At 38.5% G+C, this 17820-nt stretch overlaps 1 pseudogene; it reads right to left on the bottom strand.

The window, feature by feature from the left end:
• Positions 1-9391: 9391 nt before the first annotated feature.
• On the bottom strand, positions 9392-10158 carry LOC101566770 (annotated as a pseudogene).
• Positions 10159-17820: the final 7662 nt, after the last annotated feature.

Genomic DNA, 17820 nt, shown 5'->3' with positions numbered 1-17820 from the left:
GCCAGCCATTTTGTATTTTTCATTCAATGTTCCCTTTATTTTTCTATTCCCTTCTATTTTTTAAATCTGTGTCTTTCTTAGATGTATTGAACAGTTCTTTCATGATTGTTGTCATTTCTTTTTTTTTTTTTAATCCTTTTGCTCTAATTTCTTCCATAATCTGATGGAGTTGTGTCTTTACTTCAGTTACTATTATCTCAGAAATTTCAGGTATGTGACTTCCAACTTCTCTGACTTTGTCTCCTGGACTTGTTTTGGGTGGAACTAGACACCTGAGATTGCCTTTTATTCCTTTTGTCATGTTTTCCACTGATGATAGATTGCCAGGGTGCAGGTCAGCACAGCTCTCCAGAGAGTGCGAGGCCAGGGAAGGCTCACCAACGCCCCTGCTGTGTGGGGTTCAATGTAGTGTCTCCCTCTTTAGGGGAGGGGGTAAGTCTCAGTTCAAGAATCATTATCTGATGATGAGTGCAGGCCAAAGTTGTGCAAGGCTCTCTTGTAATGGTTCGGCACAGGATAGTGCTGCCCAAGGCTTTCTCGGGTTGCTGTGGTTGTCATATCTCCCTGGAGGGTTTTAGGGCAAGGAGGGCCCTGTTTTCTCTAGATATGCTTATCAATTATTTCCTTATTGCTATCATTTCTTTTTTTTTTACCTGAGAGATTATTTCCCATCTAATTTTCTTTACACTCCTCTGAAGTCGCTTCTTCACTTCAGTTGTTATCATTTGAGAGGTTTTATTTATGTGAACTCAAATTTCTTCTGAATGTTCATGTGCCCTGGACTTGTTTTGGGTGGGATGGAGTCTTGAGATTGCATTTCTCTCCTTTGTACTGTCAGTTTGTATTTCAGAAAGAACTCTTTAATTGGGTTTCTGTGGTAACACCCCTTATGAAATGTCTATAATAGGTATCTCTATCACTACTATCAATGCCCCTCAAGGAAAAGTGCTCTCCGGGAGTATCTTCTGTGTGTCAGAGATTCTTGGTTTTTGTCTGTCTTGAGATCCTTCCTTCCTAATTAATTAAGAGTGGCATGTTGGTTTCCATTTGGCAGTGTCCTCCCTCTGTAGTGGAGGGCTGTGGTGAGGTTATTACCTAAGCACTTTCCAATATTGGTACTCAAGAGAGAACAACTGATTAAGGTAGTTATGACATGCTCACTACAGTAATGTAATTACATATAATGATAATATCAAACAAAATTTAGAAATTGACAAACTTTGCTAATTATTGATTTTATACTTTAGACCATAGTAGCAAATTCTATAGTTGTGTAGCAGTACAAATTATAGTTTGTATACAAAGTGTTTCCCCTTGTTAGAATGGATTTACCCTGTGTCACTCTGGCCACATTCTGCGCAGGTTACCTCTGAGAATTCTTTTTTTAAATTTTGTTTCTCAGGGATACTACACACCAAATCATGTTGAAAATGGCACATCTTATGTCAATAAATGTATTCATAATGTTTAGGTGAAATTTATGATGGAATATAGCTTTCATAATAAAAATGTTTCTCTGACTGCTGGTTGCTCTTGCTTTTCCTCAGAAGTGAAAATACCAATCATTGCACAGTCAGCTCTTCACCACCATTTGGCTGATATCACGTCCACCATAAAACAGAAGAATAGCTCTCACCTCAGATCCTAGTTCTGTGGACTACAGCAACATCTTCCTCATTGTGTCTTTTGGACTTGGTGAAATCCAGTGCCTTCTCAATCCCACTGATCACCCTGTAGGTCAAGGCACCCTAATATCTCATGTTGTAGTCCCTACAGTCAACTTATAAATTTTATCCCTTTTCTCAGGTATTTTCTTGTAAATTACATGCATGATGAGCTTTTGGAGAGAAAATTTATTTCTTCTTTGAAAAAATAGGTAAGTTAACATTTCATCCATATCTCTATTTGTCATTCCTCATTTTGAATCGTCTCTTATCAAATGTACCCAACCCCTCCATACCATGTAGCAGTGGAACTTACCTTGCCATAAAAATGTCCTAGATAACCTTTATGCCACCATCACCCTACATAGCTAATGATGCCCTTCACCGTGAAATCCCTTTAGGGTTTTTTTTCTCCCTTGTTTTCCCTGGATACACCATGCTGCTGTCTGCATTCTGTCCCTTCCTGTGCAGCACACTGAAACATCTACAGGATTGCATTTTTCTGTCTGTTGTTCATGTCACCCAGTAGACTTGCTATTAAAGGCTGAATGATAGTTTATGAGCAAATGGTTAAATGAGGCTTTGGGTTATAAAGCGGCAGAAATAGTCAAGAGAAGAGCTGAGGAAGCTTGAGAGGTACTGGGATGGTTTATCTCATTACACAAGTCATAGCTGAGGGGCTCTGGGTTCATTTCCACACTTCCTCCAATACTGAGCTTTATGAGATTTATAAATTGTGGTTAGTTTTCATTTGCTCGTTACTTACTGATCTGCTGAATGTTGCGTTACTTTTTTCTGCCATTGCTTCCCCCCCCCCGCGCCCCCGCAGGTAACATTGAGAGATTGTGGAATAACAGTGTTTCTTTGCCTTCTGGAGGATGCGACATCTTTGCTGGAGAAGCTTTACACTGATTGCTACTTGGTGCTGGCAGAGAGAGAGGCCTTTGTATGTCTTTATAGGACTTCACATGCTCCTTGACTTGCGGCATATAAAAGTAAGTATTCTGTGAATGTCAGTGGATGAGTTTTCATTTTCCATATAACATCAATATCCTTCAACTTAAGAAATTAAAATCAGTCACTTTGAATTAAAAACATCTGGTATCCCAAGTTCCCCTTCTTGATTCTGAGCATGTCCCAGGTCCCTGATTCCCAGTGTTCTCATTTAGAAATGCAAGTGGTAATTTTCCTGTGCAGGTGAGTCTGGAGAATTCAGAGAGCTGAAGGCTGCAGAGCTTGCAGAAGTGCCTGGCAGGTATGACCCAACCAGTTGTCATTGTTGCTCTCTGTGAGGCATCCTCTCTTTGCCCAAGTTCTTTATAAATATCACCTTAGATTTTGTGCATAGGAAAAGGAATATTGAAAATGAATACAGTCATGAGAAAGAAAGCAAGAGAATCAAATCTTAAAATGAGAGGACACTAGAAACAAAAAATATAGTTTAAAAATATCCCCACCTAAGGGAAAACAGGCAGAGGAAAGATTGTGGAGACTGAGCACTCTCACACACTGATGCTGGAGTGACAGTGGGCTCCACGTCTCCTGTTCCTCCCTCTCTGTTAGAAAAGAGCATCTTCTATCTCCTTGCACCAAACATGCTGGCACTGAATGGCTCCTTTGTGGACCTGCAAGACAGGATTCTGGATGTGAATTGGTAAAGGATGAGATGTCTTGTACCTAGTCCCTGGCACCTGTCTTTTCCACAAATAACAGATCTCAGCCTCTCCTCTCCCTGCTTCTGTCCCTTCCAAGCCCAGGCTGAGTCAGCTCCCCTTCCACAGCTGCAGGCCTTAGAGATGAAAGCACCCACTTGTGTAGTCGGTGCAGTTGGCTCAGAGCAGCCTGACCAGGTCCTGTTTATCCTTCCTGAGCCCTAGGGCTCATGGCCAATTCCCACCGTTGTTATGATATCCAAGTCATGAGTTTTCCATTCACCATGGAAAAGGACTCCTTCCTCTCTATCTTCATCCCAGGGGCACAGCTCTGTCCTTTTCCTACTTCTGTGTATTCTGAGCAGCCAGAAAATTCCTGATTCAAATTACAGTGAGTATTCAGTAATGAGTCAGAAGAGCATCTGCATGTGCAGTTTTTTCTGTGTTCCAGGTTTCTAGGAGTGGGCTATATGCTCCCTTCATCTGTTTCATTGTGCACCACAGCCTGGAAGTAAGGGGGGACAACTGTGGCATCATAGGCATAACTTTGAGAATATGCACAAGCACACTGCACATTGATGACAAAAGCCTGAGTGCTGCATTCATGGCTACCTTGTGGAGCAGGGATGAGATCATTGCTCAGGAGCATCCAGGATTTGCCTGGCCTGTTTCCTAGTCAGGGTATTAATTTTGTGCACAGGAGACAACTCATGCACCCAAGTGATGCTGGAATACTGCGCGGCTTCATGCCAGTGTTCCTGTTAGGTAGGGCCATTAGCCTAGGAAAAGCCAGCTGTGCTATACTTACGCTGAGCCAGCTGGCAGGAATGTGCGTGGAGTGACCTATCAGAATCACAAGCCAGGGCTGATTCTTTCTTTCTGTTGTTGTTCTCGCAATTGTGGTCATTTTTCTCTGTCTAGGATAGCTTTCAACACCCTTGTGGTATTGGTTGGGAGTCCATAAATCTCTCCAATTGTTCTTCATCATAGAAATATCTTAATTCCCATTAATTTTGAAAGTTATTTTTTCAGGACCATCATTCTGGGTTGGAAATTGTTTTCTTTTAGGAGCTGAAGTAGTTCAGCCCAAGCTCTGCTAGACTTGAGAGTTTGTGTTGAGAAGTCTGTCATGATTCTGAAAGTCTTTCCTTTATACATGATCATTTGCTTTCTTTAACAGTCTAATATTTTATTCTTGTTCTGAATTTCTGTAATGTTGATTATTATATATGTTAGTGTATTTTTATTTTGGTCATGAATGTTTGTAGTTCTATATGCTTCATTTATGTATATGTCAAATTCTTTATCCATGCTTGGGAAGTTTTCTGTCATTATTTCTGTGAAGAGATTTTTAGTGACAGTTGTGCTGCCTTCAGCTTTTCTATAGACCCCAATAAGTCTTACATTATTATTCTTTGTTTCATCCTTTATTTTTTGAATTGGTTTTTCTTGATCTCTTGGTGTTATCATTATCATTATTATTATTTTGGAGAAGAATAGGGATTACTTAGGATTTTATTTCTTGATGACTTGTACATAAAAGTTATTTCATTTTCCATGTTACATTACTCAAGGGCAAATAATTAATAAATTGCAGCTATTTATTCCTTTGGATCTCATTAAATAATTGTCAGTTCCATATTTTTATGAAGAACAGGCCCTTCTATAATTTATTTTAAAATGTTAGACATTTAAATATGACTCTGGAATTTGTCTTTGTTTTCTTTTAATCTCAATGTGGATATTTTATTTCATTTTTTACTTGAAAGAGAATAACAAAAAATAAAAATGATACAGAATGTCAAAATAAACTAACAGGAATTTAGCAAAGTTTATTATATTGCACATTGTTATCTTCTGAGTAGTTGCTTAGCTTACCAGAGAGAGTAATGTAAGATTAGCCAAAAACAGAAACACTTACCTGTTCTTTTCCTTTTTTGTGTTTAGGACAAGGTGTGCAGGGTGTACAGACATACAAAGGACAGAGGGAATTTATTTTATGAAAGCAGCAAAATGCAAAAGTGTGTTGAGAGAGAAGAGTAAAAGTAGACATGCTTCTGGGTTTGTTTCCTTTAGCACTGAACACAGGAAACAAACACACAAGGAGAACTTACATCCTGGTCCCATTAGTGGGAAGATTGGCAGGAAGGGTGGCAGGCAGAGGGCCAGCATGGATATAGTCATTTTTCTGGTTTGTATCTAAATGTCTTGCACTGAACCTCATGCTCTCATATTCGAGGATCTTGGGAAGTAACTGGATCTTTGGCTTTTCATACTAAATCATTGGTGTTTGATAATGAATCACTCCACTGATGGGTTTATAGCTGGGTGTGATTTGGGGGTGAGACCTGGTGGGAAGAGGCGGGCCACTGTGGGTATGGCCTGGAAGAGTACACACACTTTCTTCTCTCTTAGTCCTGCTGTGCTTTCTCTCTGCCATGCCACATTGCCTTGGAGCAACCTGATAGGTTTCAATACCTTATTACTTGCAAAGGGAAGGAAGGATTCATTACCAAACCCAGAGTTCTCTGATGTTACCTAATCTATTCAAGGGGACAGAAGCCCAAATGTTTCTGAAATCCTCTGTCTGTGAACTTGGCTCCCTCTTTGTTCTGTAATTTGGTCCTTGCTTTGAAATGATTAGAAGGTGAATTAAGTTTCTTAGCTTCCAAGACCCTCTCCACAGCTGCCCTGGCTGGGCATACATAGATTGGTGTTTCTTCTTCTGTGAGAGATTTTTCTGGCATACATGTAAACGCATGCAGCTTGGTAAATGACAGTGCAAGCATGAGAAATTAGGGGGGTGGAAAAAGTAGGGCACAGTGAGACAGAAGACAGGCAGCTTATTGTGGATTTGAGATGAGGCTGCTTAGGCCTTCATCCATGACATGTTTTGTGGGTCTCTCCATGATGTCTGTATATGCAGATTGGTTACTGATTTCTGTTGCCTAAGAACAAACCCTACAGAATGAAAGAAGATGTTTCTGAAAACTTTGTTACACCCTTGACTCAGTGGAAAATCACAAGCTCCCAGCCCAGTGCGAGGTTTCCAAGAAAGCTTGCACCATTCTTTTATGGCTAATCTGATCCTCTCTGCCAACAGGGTGACTCTACCACTTTTTCTTTTTTCCTAGATAAGTCCCTTCCCATTTTTCTCTTCTTCATCTAAAGCTTTCTCTGGAGGTTGCTACGGTTTCCTGATCCTTAATTTTGTTATCACTAAAATAAGCTCCATTGCACTAAAGTACAGTGTCCCCAGGTGTCTAAGGAGCTATGCACTCTATGGTCAGGACTAAGAAAATGAGGCTTGGGAGGGCCTGGCCTGAGAAGCTTTGAGCTGGCAACATCAAGAGACTCACACATTGCCCATCATTGTTGCCATCAACCTGAAAACAAGAGCCCTCAGCTGCTGGTGACAGAGGCTCCTCATGCCTGCAGGCTCTCAGCTGTCCTGGATTCAGAAAGTACTGAGACCCTTCCTCTGTGGGCTACACCAGTGCTCCTATCACAGGATCCTGGTCCACTTCACTGCATAGATCCCAGAGGATATCTTATCTGGGCTGATTCTATTTTATTTTCATATCCTTGCTTATCACAAATTAGTTCTGAGAAATTTTATTTTTGAATGGGTCATGAGTGTGTGATTGGTGACAGTTCCGAGGATGGAGTTTACAGAGCTTCATTTTTGAACAAACTGTGTATCTACTACTGTATTCTTGGGAAACTCAAATACTTCCAATGCCCCTTTCCTCTGTCCCTGTGCTCAGTGTGTCCTGCGATAAGAAATATGGGGTCAGAGGCAGCCCGCTTCTGCATAAGGTCTTAGGGGTTGCTCATTTTCATGGATTTTTGTGATGGAGGGAGAATCTTGAAAATTGTTTTATATGATGGCAACTTCTCTGCCTCCACCTTCTCCTGAACAGACCTACCTCAAATACCTCTCCTTTTAAGCAAAGCAGTTTTTACCTTTGTGAAGCCCAGCTCAGTCACTTAGTTGTGCAGAGCAGCTTTTGTCAGACCTTGTTTATCCTTTCTGAGTTGCCGGACTCCTGGAAAAATCCCATGATCTCATTATCACAAATTTTGGCTCCACTAAGGAGAACAGTCCTTCTACATCTCAATTTTTGGGGCAACATTCTGCCCTCAATTGGTTCACAAAGAAGAACCTGTGTGAACTGTTCCAAAAATACTCTCAACAACAAATGGTTTCCAAGTGATTGAATCAAAGTTGCCCTTACTGTGAAGCATCTGGGACGTGGGCCAATGGGCTCTCTAGGGGGCAGGAATGGGCTGTTTTCTGCTCTGGATGTTGGCTTGTGTGTGTGAATCCAGTTCATGCAGCTCACTGAGATGTTCACAGATGACATCTGCACATTGCTGTGGGTGTTTTTATTTTCAAAACTCACTGCCAAGCACTGATTTTCTCTTAGTGCTTAAATTCTAGTTTTGTTAGGGTTTGAGTACATCTGTGTGGGTCTTTACTAAGGTTGTTGCACATCAGTTTCATGTCTTATTCTTTTCCTTTTAATATGTGGTTCTGTGCATTGAACACTGGACATGCTCCATGTCAGGAAAGCATGATTTCTGGAAGGAATATTACCTATCCTGCCTGTAAGGTTCTTGCTTTTCCTTCCTAACCTGCCTGTAAGGTTCTTGCTTTTCCTTCCTGTTGCATCTAAGCAGAAAGACTGATGCAAAAATTTCTTTGTCTTGATCTTAATGTTAGAAACAAGGAAAAGGATTCTCTGTGAAAAAACTCATCATGACACTGAGATAAGTAGTATAGCGCTTGCATTCATGCAAACCTCAGTTACATTAAGAAGACAATGTTTCTAACAAATCACAGAATAATACAACACAAGGAAGTGCCTTGAAAACTGAGTGCAAATTGTACAAGCAGAACACAATAAGTAGGTATACACCTTTTTTAAGTGGAACAATGATGAGCCAAAAAGTTTTCCAGGGCAGTGTACAGGTGGGGGAATATTTATAGTATGATTTGCAGGCATATCTGTGAAGTGTGAAATTTGGGTTTAGCCTATTTGTATAATACACTAAACATTTTCAAATACTCATAAGGCATCTTATTGACACACTCATGCATTCTACATAACAGCTTAAAATCTGAAGGTTCATTCAATGTATACAGGGTCAGCTTCTTTGCAATTCCTTTAGCTGCTGAGATATGCACCACTATTAGAAATAAGCCACAGATTATTTTAAACATTATTCTTGTTTTAATTGTGAAAAAAACTGAATTTGCATATCTAAGAGCAGAGAAATAAAAATATATTCTGTCAAATTTTATCAAATATGCATTCATTTGCCAATTTCTCTCAAACTTTCTCTTATAGTCCTTTAAAATCCTTGCATATACAATTTTTAAAAGTCTGCATTGCACAGTATAAATTTTATTCTTGCATTATTCTTCCGTTGATTAAAATAAGTCCTATGTCATTCCACATTTTTCGTGCATCACGAATGCATACGCTTCCTAAAATCCCTTTCTAGGGCTGGATATTTACAAATGCTTGCAAGTAGTTAATATTTCCTCCGGCTAGCATTTAATGCGTGGTTGGGCAAGAGGAAACATGGTAGTGTAAAGATGCATTTGTGGTATAGGTAAGATCACATTCAAAAATGGAATTGCTAAGAATGCCTAATTGCAAAACAATTTGCCAAATGATTTTCCAGAGCTCTACCACTCTAACAGTGGTCCTCAAGGACAGTGGTACACATAGTAAAAGCAAAGCCATTTCTTCAGGCAGCCGAAATGGAGAGCGAGATTTGTGAGCTCAGGCTTGAGGAGTCTAGCACAGTTATCTAAGAAGGAAATCTTATCTGAGTCAGCTATTCAATGTTATTATTTTCAATATTCCATATGAATATTGAGAAAAATTTTATAATAATTTGCTACGGGACACATTCAATAATGAAGTCATCGTCCCTCAAGTGCTCCTGTAATGATGCAGGTGTCCCTCTCTGTGAATCAATACAAATGGACTAAGAACTGCATAACCAAGGGTGAGAAATTCTTGAGCACTTTTAAAAGTGGATTGAGTAACTAAGGAAGAACTAATAAATAGTGAAAGGACACAATCTATCCAGTAAAACAAAAGAAAAAAGAGCATCAGGAGGAGAACACTTTGAGCAGCTTTGATTTCAGGAGGAGTTGTGTAGAGGAACTTGGAGGTCTGCAAATGAAGAACCTGCTGGTGGTGTTTGTGGAGAACACACATCATGTAGCCACTGGCCCCACCCATGATGCCCTGAAGCCCCATATCCCTTAGGATCATGCAGGTGAGAAAAATCCACTTGGTTTTTTTACTTTCTGGTAGAAAATAACAGTAGCTGTAACTCTCACTAACCTGTGATGAGTTAATCCTCATACTTTTGATGGAATGGAGTAAGTTTATGCATATCAAAGCATTGACACCCCAAAAAGAGATAAGCAGAAGGGGGATACACCATGGAGACCTAGGCTGGAGCTTCCGCCACCAAGAGTGTCTGTGACTCATGCTGATAGCCTGGACCACTGTGAGGAGCCCACTCATGCAGATGGAGAGGCCCCGGGCCATCCTATGCAGATAAGCCACAATCTTGCAGCCTATGTCATCTAGGTCATTTCTTACACTGAAATCTGCTACTATCTTTGGTATTCCATGGGAAACAAGCATTAAGATATTTGAGAATACTAAATGGATAAGAATGACCTGTATTAATTTCTTCTTGGTTGCTCTTCTGAAATTGCACACATAAATCACAAACACTGATGTGTTACCTAATATGCCAAATCCAGCTAGAAAGGTCCAGACTGTTGTGCAGATAATGCAGAAATACATTTTTATTTCTTTGGAAGAAAAAAATGTGGATCCAGCTGATACCTTTTTGAAAAAAAGCACAAATCAATCATGATGATTTGAATCTGAAGAAAATAGTTCACCTCACAGCACTTTCCTGGTGCTTAAGACTCAATCAAGTTGTATGCAATTGTGCAAATTTATATGGCCAAGAGCTCATTCTTTTCCTGTGACACTCTTATGGGTTACTCTATGTACTGTCATTCTACCTTCCTGAGTAATATTAAAAATCCAAATTTCAACTCCAATCTTTTTAAGCTTCATCTCTTTCAATCCCAATAGTCTGAGTCATATTTAAAGCTAGTGCTTCATTCACTTACTTAAGTCTCTTTTATTTTCAGTGTTGTAAAAATGTGAGAAGAGGCACTCACTGTTTTGCCATAAAGTGTTGTGAATCTCATTCCTCAACAGGTTCCAAGGATAAGCATTGCATTTTGACAGATGTGGGAACCCCTAGCTAGTGCTAATGTCTTACTATTCAGGCCAATAAGAGCATCTGTCTCAGGCTGAGGTTTTTTTTTTCAGTAAGAAAAGTTTTATTTAGCTCACAGTTTGTTAATGTTTCTCTCCAAAACCAGCTAGCTTCAAGGCAGGGTAACATGGCAGAGAACAGTTCATAGCAGTGGAGGACAACAATAGCAACAAGCCCCAAAATTTAGAAGTCTCAGGCTTAGGTTTTTCAGAAAAATATGATGTTTCTGTCCTCACTGCATAAAAGTACAATAACATTAAAGTGAGTTATTCTTTGTTAGAATAATTCCCTTTTACCTTTTTGGTGAGAATTTTCCAAAGAGCACAATAATTTTATTGTTAATAGCTGATCGTAGTTGTTCTGCAAAATAGCAAAAATAATAAATTTACCTACATGTATGGTTTAATATTATAATATTGCATATAGAGTGTTTATGAGTATAATAAAGAGAGGAAAATTTAAAATTAAACAGAAATGCACCTGGGGCATTCAAAACCTAGTGCAAAACTACAATGTCCATCACTATTCAAATTCAGAAATTCACCATAACTACAATAGCCCAATTTTACTAAAGGTAACAATGCTGACAGGTCCATTGTCTAAGGTAATTCTAGACTTGAAGAAACAGAACACTCCCTAGAAGCTTGAGAGGCTCCTAAATCTTCCTGATTACTAGAAGAAACCCAGAAGAAAACTTCATACAATGGTGCACCCCAGAGCTCTCTAATGCTATAACATCCTGATCACAGCATCAGAGATTCCTCAGCCTTTTTAGAAGAATTTTTTTCTTGGAGCCGGCGACCTTCTTTTGGGACCTTAAGTCTTTGTCTTTTGAAGATCCAAAGAAGACTGAAGATCTTAAGGCTCAAAGACCTTCTCAACTGCTCTTTTACTGAGCTGTCACATACTGTAAACCCCAAAGAGAAAGTTGATCTGGCGTGTGTATGTTAATGAAAGACTGGTCAGATCTGCTCACCTTGATGTGTGTAAGGTAGACAGAGCTGAGTTGATCCTGGTGAGGTGAGGGTTCCCCAAGTTATATTTGTATCTCCATGCTTTATAGAGCTCTGAGATGCCAAAAATATGTCTCCAAGACTTCATTTCACTCTTGTTTCCCTGCTGTGGAGCAAGACACCCTGGGTAACTCTCAGTCCCTGCTGTGCAACATTTCCTCTCCATGCATAATTACTATATTTGTTTACTCAGAGGTTTTCAGGTTTAATTAGTTTTAATGACTAGTAGGAAGGATGTGCACTGAGTGAGTGAACAGCCAGCTGAGTCTGTGTGTCTAGTGTTTTTCTCTCCCCAGACCTGTACTCAAGCAGTGCATCAGAGCAGAAAGGCTTTTGGGACTCAGAATGGGTGACTTCCTGCTTCTACCCAAGTATTACTTTATGCACAGAAATACATAATACTCAGACTAGGGAATCTACTTTCAGAGCTCTTCCCAACCATACGCATGGGCACAAGAGTGACCTTGCTCGACTGCATTTATTGGAGTGGAAGGTCTTTCTCACAAGCTTCTGATTTTCTCTGTGTCTATTAAACAACAAACCATATTGACCCCTATTTACAATTTAGTTCTTCCCTACAGCACCTGTACTCGGTATGTGAAGGTGCAATGGATACCAGATGCATAACAAAAATATTTGTGCCATAAATGAATAAACATCTGTTTGTGGAATGGTAAGTTTTCCCCACTAAAAGGAAAGCATGACACTTGACTTGAGCAAAATTCCCAGCGACACAAGCAAGGCCAAGTGCTAATTTAAGAATAAAAATTTGAGGCCAGTGAGATAGCTCAGTGGACTGAACGTCTGCTTAGGCAAGTGTAGGGTCCGATCCTGAGCACCAGGTTTTATGTCGGCCCCATCCCCAGATGCACTATATGGTGATACATGCCTGTAATCTCAGCCCCGGGGAGGCTGAAAACAGGAGGATTACTGCGAGTCTGAGCTACATAGTGAGACCAGATACCAAAAATTTAAATAAATAAATAAATATAAAAACCCAAAAATTTCTGTGATGTAAAAAATGGAAATTAGTGTCTCTCTCCAATTCTTTCATTTTTAAAATTTTATTCATATTGAAAAAAAGATAAAATAGCAATGAAACAGCTTCAAAACAGATTAGTAGGACAGTTAGAGTAAATCATTTTGCTTTTTGTCTTTTACCTTTATTTGATTTTTTTCTTAATCATTAACCATTATATCTACATTGAACCTTATTTTGTGCGAAAGCCTTCTATTCTGTGTAATAATCCTACTGGTTTCGAATCCCTGGAAACTTTTTCTCAAGTCCTAAATCCATCTTTAAAAATGTGGCCAACAGGGAAATTGTGCTGTTAATTTCTGTCATAACAAAGGAGTCTAAGTTCATTATGTGCTTTGTTCCAGATTTCTAAGCATTACTTTCTAATACTAATTAACTTAAAATTTTATTGTTGAATATAGGTAATATAGTCACACAGAGCTACCTAAATCTCCCATTAAAATCACAGCAAGTTACAGCTAACAGCAGTGTAAAGTTCTTTCCTTGGACCTTCAATCATAGCCTATCTTGAGAATGTGTATGGCTGTGTCCTTTTGGCTCCAAAAGGTGATGGTTCATATTCTGGATATGGATTTTCTGTCAGACAGTAGTTGGCAAAGTGTCTCCCTCAGTTTCTATGGTGTAGTTTTATTTTTCTTCTTTGATGTTCTGAAACATTTTAATTTGATATTATCTGATTTCTTTCAATTTTTAATTTTTTTTGTATTTTTACAATACCTTTAATGGGTACCTGTGACATGCATCACAGCTTAGTTTAATGTTTCTCAATAAGTAAAATTTTTGCTGTCTTTCCTTTTTCTATTAACACATATTAGCTATAAAGAATGATGGGTTTCACAACCAAGATGCCCATCACATTAGGAATTGTTGAAAAAGATGTGGTATTTTTATACCATGGAGTATTACTCAGGTATAAAGAATGATAAAATTGAAGCAGTTATATTTAAGTGGATGCCACTTGAAGATATACTCATAATTGAAATAAACCAGACCCACATGTGTAAATATCGCATAGTCTCCCTAGTATAAGAAATCAAAGGAAGAAATACAAATCGAAAGGTATAACACAACTAAAAGGAAAGTGAGAACTTGAGGACTGGACATTGAGGAGAGGGTAAGGAGAAAAGCTGGGAAACAGGACAGAGACAAAGCCATACACTTGTATGCACAAGATGGACAAGGCAACGATCCCGAGAAACATCAGCATGTTTTTGAAACTAGCAGTTAATTGGTAGGATTTTCAACCTGACTAACTATATATGCTGATATCTGTGAACCAAGAAACTGCACTGAAGAGAGCAATGTGTAATATAAGGGTCATGCTTGGAATGCCTGTCATTCTGGTCTTCTAAATACATGCTTCCTGTCATGACATACCAATTATTACCATACTGTCTCACAAGTAAAAGTTTTTTTTTTGTTTTTTGTTTTTCTTTTTTTAAATGGATAATAAACAAAAAAAAGACACAAGAAAAAGAAAAAAAAATGTCGCAGGACTGTCCTGTTACAATGCTGTATATGATTAGATTTCTAAATTTCTATGTAAAGGGGCTGGAGAGATGGCTCAGTGGTCTAAAGCACCTACTTGGAACAAGTTTGGCAATACACAGGGACCGCGGTTCGATCCCCCAGCACCACATGCCAGCCAGCCGCGCCCCCTGGTGGGCTGAGCTGGCCGCGCACACACACACACACACACACACACACACACACACACACACAAATAAATAAATGTTAAAAAAAATGTTTAAAAAAAATAAATTTCTATGTAAAAATATGTTTATTCCTATTTTTAAATTTTTTCCTTCATATTCAGTAAGGACTTAAAGATCAACACATCAGTACTTGATGGAAGATACCTGTTCCACGTTATGCCTAAGATGCTTGATGTTTAGACAAATAGGGTAAACTGAACTGCATATGTTGCAAGGTAATAATAAGCTTCTCTTCTGGAGGGTTAGCAACCTAAGCTGGTAGATCAAAAATTGGAGAAAAGGGAGGGCTGCATGGTCCACCAACATTTGTCCCTAGCCTTTCAAGGTCAGTGAAGACTGAGGACATAGGAGAACCTGTAATGGAACATCATGTAACTCAGTTGTGCCCCAAATTTTCTGATCAAGGAGATTATGGGGCCACAGAGGAATGAGATTGATGATGTAGAGTGTGCCTAAGGAGAGTTACATGGAGAGAAAACTTTCTCTCAGGCTTTCACAGAGAACAAATTGGTCAAGCAATGACTGTGACTCATCCAAATGGCTGACACTGACAAAGGACCTGCAAACTGTGGTACAGGGCTACAGGATAAATCCTGAGGATACTTGACTGATTTTATCAGATACAAAAGTTACATTTCTTGTTATATAGGTCTTGCTTTATCTTGGTCTTAACCATCCAGCAGAAAAGTATAAACATGAGGTATAACATAAAGCTGTACTAACATGCTGAGCTGTAAAGGCTCTAGTCAACCACTTCTGGGGATAACCCACTACTATATTGGGCTACTAGACTGTGTTGGATTGTTTTGCTGAATTTACACACTTATAATATTTAGATGCCAATAGAATACGCATCTCTGACAGTACTGAAATGAGGGGGGGATACAGAGGAAGGACCATTTTTTTATTTGTGTATAAAGAATAGTTAGGCTAGATCTATGGCTGCTTTTGCTTGGTTCAGAGAGAGGAACGATTTGTAGTAGTGTTTGGATGGGATGTCCTGGCTGCTTCTTGTGCTGTGGATGACCGCTGAGAAGATAACAATGTGCAATGTATTAACTATTGAAAATGACCCATTAATCAGCTTAGAAACTGTCTCATTGATATTTGTTTCTCAATAACAAAAAAAGAATGATGGGTTTCAGCTTTCTGTATCTATCCTGCACACAAGATTGAGCATTTTTATCCCAGTAGTCCTCTTACATTTTCATCCTAGTACCCTTATTCACTTCTACTTATAGTTTTTACACTATTCTATATCTTTTTTTCACTTTTTCTCTCTTTTCTTTTAAAATTGCATATGTCAGAAATGAGACAAGATTTTTTTCATAGTGAGGCTTATTTGTCTATATCTGATTGCAGATTTTCTGCCAATGCATAGTTTTATTCTCTTTGAAGTAACGATACCTCCACTGCATAAATGTCACTCCTTTTCACACAGTAGCCAGCCATCAGGGACCTCGACTGTTTCCACAACATAGTTAATGTCAATTGCACCAAAATAAACACTGCAAGCCAGTTATCTCCAAGTGAGCTGAAATATTTCTCAGGTGTATAGCTGGGGGCGAGGTTAATAACAATGAAATAAGTCAAGTTTTAAATGTTTAGAGTAATGCACTATTGCATTTGATAGTAGCTCTACTAACATACATTCCTACTTAAAGTGCAGAAGTGCTTCTTTTGTTCAGAAATCTCAATGGAAGGTTTTATTTTTTATTGCTGATAATAGCTGTTTCAACATAGGTAACAGGGCACTTCAATATCATTTTCATTTTCATTTTCTTAAAGGGTAAATGTATTAAATATTTTGAATATGACTTGTGACCATTTATACTACTTCTAAAAGTGTCCCTTCAGTCTATTTGCTTAATTATTACTCATTTTCTTGTGGTAGAATTTTTTTTAGCTCTTCCTACATTCTCAATATGAGTTCCTTCTCAAAGTGCAGTTAGTAAAGTGTCTCTCTCAGTTTTTGTGCAATATTTTTATTCTGCATCCTTTGCTATTCAGAAACCTTTTGATATAATCTCATTTTTTCACTTTTGTCATTTTATGGACTATTGGAGTCCTATCCAACAGGCTTTTTCCCATTCCTTTTTTAATTTTAATTTTATTCAGAAAAAGTATTAATGAGACAGTTTCAAAGGTGATTAATAGGACAGTTTCGATAATCCATACATTGTACATTGTTATCTTCTTAGTGGTTATCCATAGTACAAGAAGCAGACAGGATATTCTGTCCAATCATTATTAGTACACCTCTTCCTACTGATTGAATTAAGCAAAAGTAGCTGTATATCTATCCTATTTTGTATATATAAATACAAAATGATCTTTCCTCTGTATCCCCCTTTTTTTGTTTAGTCCTGTCAGAGGTGGATATTCTATTGGCATCTCAATACTATAGGTGTTTGAATTCAGCTAAACAATCCAACACTGTCTAGGAGTCTATAATATTAAAGGGTTATGCTCAGAAGTTATTGACTTGAGACTTTTACAGCTCATTGTATTAATATGGCTTTACTTTATATATCTAATTTTTATACTTTTCTGCTGGATGGTTAAGACCAAGATAAAGGAAGAACTATATAGCAAGAAAGTAACTTTTGTATTTTATAAGGTGAGGCACGTGCACTCAGGATTTATCCTGTAGCCCTGTACCGCACTTTGTAGATCCTTTGTTAGTGTCAGCCATGTGGATGAGTCACGGCTGTTGCTTGACCAATTTGCTCTCTGTGAAAGCCTGAGAGAATGTTTTTTAGCTCCATGTGACTCTCCCCAGGCACACTATACATCATCGATCACATTCCTCTGTGGCCTCATAATTTCCTTGATCAGAAAATTTGGGGCACAACTGAGTTACATGATGTTCCATTACAGGTTCTCCTATGTCCTCAGTCTTCACTGACATTGAACGGCTAGGGCCAAAATGTTGACTGGTGTAGTAGCCCTTCCTTTTCTCCAATTTTGATCTGTTGACTTAGGTTGTTAACCCTCAAGAAGAGAAGCTTATTATTAACCTGCAATATATGCAGTTTGGTTTACCCTATCTGTCTAAATATCAAACATCTTTCGCATATCATGGAACAGGTATTTTCCATCAAATATTGATATGTTGAAATTTAAGTCCTTACAGAATATGAAGAAAGAATAATTACAAAAAACTAGAAATAACCATTTACAGATTTTTACAAAGACATTTAGATATCTAACCATATACAGAATTGTAACAAGACAGACCTGTGACATTTATTTCTTATTCTTGTGTCTTTATTTTTTTACTTTTACCCTTTAAAAAAGGCCTTTACTTGAGAGACATTATGGGAATAAATAGTATGTCATGACAAGAAGTACATATTTAGAAGACCAGGATGACAGGTACTCCAAGCGTGACCCCTCTATTAC

This window comes from Octodon degus, unplaced genomic scaffold (assembly GCF_000260255.1).
Source record: "Octodon degus isolate 3935 unplaced genomic scaffold, OctDeg1.0 scaffold00023, whole genome shotgun sequence".
NCBI lineage: Eukaryota > Metazoa > Chordata > Mammalia > Rodentia > Octodontidae > Octodon > Octodon degus.
The sequence above is the reverse complement of the archived record's forward strand: the minus strand, read 5'-3'. Positions and strand labels throughout refer to the sequence as shown.